Genomic DNA, 5,379 nt, shown 5'->3' on the forward strand with positions numbered 1-5,379 from the left:
ACTTGGGTCCAGGCCCCTTCAGCCCCTGAGCCACTGGCAGGGGCGGCAGGCCCAGTGCAAAAAGTTTAATAGGCAAGAAAGCAGGACGGAAGAAGAAAGCAGCTCCCCTCCCCCCTAACCCCATACAGAGCAGAGGGAGGGGGATTCGAACAAAGAGAAAACCCCCCTGTGGGGCAGAAAAGGGGCTGCTTCTATTGGGATGCTGGAGGAGGCGGTGTCTGATTTGCATAAGGCCAGAGGATTGGCTTGACCAGGTGTGTCATTTACATAGCCTGAGAAAAACCTGGCCCTCCCACCTTAGCCCTTTAATATGCAAATGCGGGTCTCCATGATGTTCCCAACACATGGTGTTGTCTGGAGGTGGCCATGAACTTGGTGCCCGTGCTGGCAAGGAGAAGACAGCAGCGGGAACTGCCTTATTGAGTGACCCAGTTTCTAATGGCCGGCATTTGCATCTCAAAGCTTGCCAGTCCGGCCCTTCGAGCTGCCTTTTCTTTTAGAAAAGAGATGGTTCCGGTGTTTTTTATTACAGGGAAACTTACACCGAGAACCTTTACCTTTACTATCTGCCTAAAAATTAGTTCTGAATAACTCCTGTATCACAGGGTCTTGGCCTCTGGAGCCAGCAGGGCTGAGGTTCCATGGAGCTGGGAGTGAGGCCTAGCCTGGGACCCCCGCCTGGGCTCTATGCCTGGCCCCCGCTCACTTTTCTGGAGCCCTTCGCTGGGGCATTGGGAGTCACAGTCAGCAATCCTTTAAATTCCCATTTTCCCACGTGTGTCTCTCCTTGGAGGTGGACCCTCACCGGGCGGGAGAAACAATCCCACATTGGAACCTGGCCCTTTGCCTCCTTGCATGAAATATGAACATTGCTCCGGAATCCACAGTGATCAAAGGTGGGTACCTTGTTTATTTTACTTTAAATGATCTTTTCCGCTAATAAGCAGCATTTCCTTCAAGTTAGTCTGAGTTAACAGAGCTTTACTCTAATGTATTTGTTCAAGCTTATAGAGGTAGATTTATGCTTTCATTTTTCTCTAGAGATGTCTGTTTCCTAGAAAGGGTTTAAATCCTGAATTTAAAAAAACAAAATTCTATCTAGCAGATGAAGAAATGGCGCAGACTACCTCCAGCCTGGAATTGAATAAATGAGATTTTTCTTCAACCTCCAGTGACAGTACAAACTCATGAGCAAATTGCCCGCAGGGACACAACAGCTGCCACGTGGATTCCGCCCGAAGAGGCGTCCACTGCCGTGAGTGACATTTACATAAACAACCCTCAGTGCCCAGCAATGAACACAGCATTCTCCTGGGAGCGCTCAGAGCGGCTGAGCGGGGACAGTCGGTAGATGAGGGGAGTCAGGGCTGGGACGTGAGGGAGGGTCCGCCATGCTAGACCTCAGCAGAAGCCAGGCAGAAAGGTCTGGAGCGTGAGGCTAGCTGTGGCCACAGCTCATGGCATGCCAGAGGACACAAGCCAAGGACGGGGAGGGAGCTCCAGGAAGGAGGAAGGGACTGTATTTCTCTCCCACAGACGCCGAGTCAAATGGCACTGACTGGTGGCCTTAACCAACAGATCAACCCGCTCACAGACCTGCAGCCAGGGACCCGTGACCTTGGTTCCAGGTGCAGGCAGAGTGAGCTCCCCTGAAGGTCCAGGAAGGCTCCTCCCAGCCTCCTGATGCTCGGGGGGGTGGGGGCTTTAGGCCTCCCCTGGCTGCAGCCGCACCTCCCGGCTCCATCTCCACACTGCCCGCTCTGTGTCTGTGATCAAACTCCCTCTGCCTTTCTCTCACCTGGAGGCCTCTGACTGCATTTAGGGCCCACCAGGCAAATCCAGGATCAGCTCCTCCTCAAGAGCTCCCTCACCTAATCCCATCTCTTATCGTGTAAGATATTTGTCACAGGTTCTGAAGATTAGGAAGTAAAAATACATTGGGAGGGGTCATTGTTCAGGGCTCCACAGTGAGAAAATGAAAGAATTGGGCTTCTGTCCCCTATCCCTTGCTTAGAAAGATCACACAGAAGACCACGGTAAACGGTCCCTGAGCAGGGAGAGTTCTAACCCTCCTGTTCACGAGTGAGCACAGGACTTACATTGGTTCAGAGCCCGTGCAAATCGCCCGACAGGTAGAGGAAAGGGCTTACTGGTTCCATGTCAGAGCAGCCTTTCCTGATGAGCTCTGCAGGAAAATGGAAGGGCTGTGGCCAGCGGCCCTGGCTCACCCGTCATCCGTCACGCCTGCTTAGCAGGATGCCGCAGAGGGCCCTGGCAACCGTGCAGAATTGAAAGACTTGTTACATAAACGCTGCTTGTGTTTTTTTAACTCAAAGAACCAAAGCGAGTCACTGGACATTATCCCAACTCATTCTAAACGTAAACCCTTGTCATCCTGACCCAGCTCCTGAGGTCCTCCGAGGACGTGGCCTCCTTTGACCAGAGCCTCTGTCTTTCCTGTGCCATCAGGTTGGTCTTTGCCAGCCAGGCTTTGTGTGCTTTGATGATTTTTCATGCATAACTCATGAGGTGCCTGTGTTGTGATCCTCGGATCAAACGCTTTCTTCTGAGCAGCACTGGGGAAGGGTGATCCTCCCAGGCCTCGATGGGGTCACAGAAGGCAGCTCCTGAGTTACGGGTAAAACCCCCAGAGGCACTAGATTAATTGCTCTGGAAATTGAATCCCTTCATTGCGTTTTTCCAAAAGAAGGCGAGTTCCTCCACTTCTGGTAATCATCCCCCCTGCTCTCCAAGAAGGAGAGAAACTTAATCATCCTTTCAGTGCCTGGATGCTGCCAAGACACTGGCCACAGCCATCTCCAGCTAGGAACTGACCTTGGCCTTCCCAAGAGCTCTTAAAGCCACGCCACCACCCCAGGCATCTGGAAGGGCAGCCGGGGTGGGGACGGGGTGTGACCTGCTGGTTGCACTTGGCTTTCAGCAACAGACAACCTGGAAACCCGAAGGCAGCCCCACCTCGTCCCTGCCCAGCCTGACTTCATGCCTGAATCGATGTTTGAGTCACTCAATGCTCAGGCTCAGACACGGAGGCCTTAGGTCACTGACTTGCCAACACCATGATTGAGCTTGTGGAATTAATTATTTAACCGGTGTTAACATCTGCTAGAAACTGTTTGCTCTTCCGATCCAAATCACTTAAATAGAGAGAGCAGGTGGGGAGACACTATCCATTTTTCCTCTCCTGACACATTCTTCCACCTCCAATGATTTCTTCTGTTGTTACTACCAAAGTATCTTCAGTATTTACACTGAAGACACAATCAAAGAGCTTCAGGGATTAGAAACGGGCTGAACTGGCTTAAAGCAGAAGGAAACACTGATAAATTCTCTCCAAATGCTTTTCTCACCTCACAAGCACCTAGAAGGTGCAGCTCTATGCTGGTTCCAGAGCTGCCAGTCCTCGGCGGGGTCTGATCTTGGCACCATGAGGAGGAACTCACACTTACCGCCAGGGATTTCAACCCGCGAACATGCATAGCAACTCTATCTCAAAACATTATTTTTACCCCATTTCGCACATAAGGAACTGGAGACTCAGAAAGGTTATTGCAAGTTCCCCAAGGTCACACAGCAGGTGCGAAGTGGAACTGAGATTTCAACAAGGCGCACCTGACTTGGAACCCGGTTCCTGGACCACACCACACCCATGTGTGTGCATGAGTGTGTGCTTGCACGGGTATGGATGTGGTCTGCGTGTGAAAGTAGATACTAGGAAATGTACTGTCCTGGCTTCCTATTGGAGGGAAATAGGCATATTTGAGGAAGTGATAAACCATGTTTAAAAACAATAAATTCATATATCTCAATGTTTTTCGTCTTCACCAAAATCAAAGAAAATAAAGGCAAACACTCTAAATGGTTGTTCAGAATCCAATAGTTTGTATCTCTATGGTCAAGAAGGGTGATTTGTCTGTACCTGTCCTTGTTTCTGAATCATTCCGTGTTTGGACCTGTGTTTTACATATCTCTCTGTCAACATTTCACAGTCATGCTTAGATTAAACAATTCTCGAGGCCTAATCCATGTTGCAAAGAAATCTTTCAAAGAGCTGTACTCTCTGCTGCTGTCTTTATTCGAGGTATGGATCATGAATAAAAGGAGAAAGTCCATTTATTTGCAGCAGGGGGCCACCATACTGCACCCGGCTGGGGACATAGTTGTCAGAGGTTATCAAGGCTCCCAAGTCCTTCTACCCACAACCTAAACAAAGGAGTTTTCTAAAACACAGAAAAGTTACAGTATGTTGGCACCTGTGTGTGCATGTGTGTGTGCGTGCACACGTGTGCATGTGGGAGGGGTCCGTGTGTGTGTGTATGCGTGGGGGGGTGCGTGTGTGTGCATGTGTGTGTGTGTCTGTGTGTGCGCTGGACTGCTTTCTTTATTCTTTGTCCAGGCTGCTCTTTTTAAATCAATACAGGGAAGGAAAGAGAATGGTCACGTCTGTTCCTAATGAAAACACACGTAAGGACCAGGAAACAGCTTCTGATTGAATTCGGATACTTTAATCAATAATCATCCCCACCAGGAAGCACGATCGTCCGCTGCGGAGGCATGGAAAGGAGGCGTCACCGTCCTTCCCCATCAGGGCCCCCCGGCTTCTGCATCAGCCAGGGGCCCAGAGGCCAGGCCAGAACTGAGCTGCCGCCATCCTGCCCCGTCAGGGCCCCCGGCTCGGCTCCTATACCAGCCAGGGCCCAGAGGCCAGGCCAGAACCTCAGGTCCCAGGTAGGGTTCATCTAGAAGGAAAGGCAAGCAGCCCATGGATGACGTCAACCACATTTCACAGGAATGGAAAAACAGTTTGACCTGGAGATGAGCTACCAAGACTCGGACCCTCCTGGAAGCAAACTCCTGAAAAACATTGCTCCAAAACAGACAGAAATGTAAGGAAGGGGGAGAAGATGCAGAACGCTTTGGGCCGTGAGGCTGACTTCTTTCAAGTCACCAGCGTGCCCTGGACCTCGGCATGGCGCTGAGTGGCATCTGGCAGGGCTGTATTTGTTGTTGTTGTTGTTAAATATAATATCCATTAGCACAGGGATATGACAACTGGACACTTTATCCACCCTGAAAAGAAAAGCAGCAAAACCCCATATTTATGACGCTTGTTTCTATAAATATTTTATTGATTTTATTTCGTAATAAAGATAGTGAATATTGGCAAAAAAGTTGTAATATATTAAATGCTATGAGAAAAATTACCTACAATCTCATTACTCAGAATCATAAAATGGTAACATTTTGATGTAAGTTGAGTGCATGCATGTGTGTCATCAGGCACACCCGGGGGTGCTCATGGCCACACACACATAAATTCTCATACATTGATAGCATTCCTAGAGTAAGGTGTACAGCTAA

The 5,379-nt window shown here is 49.6% G+C and overlaps 1 long non-coding RNA gene across 1 annotated transcript; it reads left to right on the plus strand.

The window, feature by feature from the left end:
- The first annotated feature begins 306 nt into the window (after positions 1-306).
- LOC106998208 (uncharacterized) lies at positions 307-3,881 on the plus strand. Its single transcript, XR_001444589.3, has 2 exons — positions 307-896; positions 1,106-3,881. It is a non-coding gene; the product is annotated as an uncharacterized LOC106998208 (long non-coding RNA).
- The last annotated feature ends 1,498 nt before the right edge of the window (positions 3,882-5,379 follow it).

Source organism: Macaca mulatta, chromosome 4 (genome assembly GCF_049350105.2).
Source record: "Macaca mulatta isolate MMU2019108-1 chromosome 4, T2T-MMU8v2.0, whole genome shotgun sequence".
NCBI lineage: Eukaryota > Metazoa > Chordata > Mammalia > Primates > Cercopithecidae > Macaca > Macaca mulatta.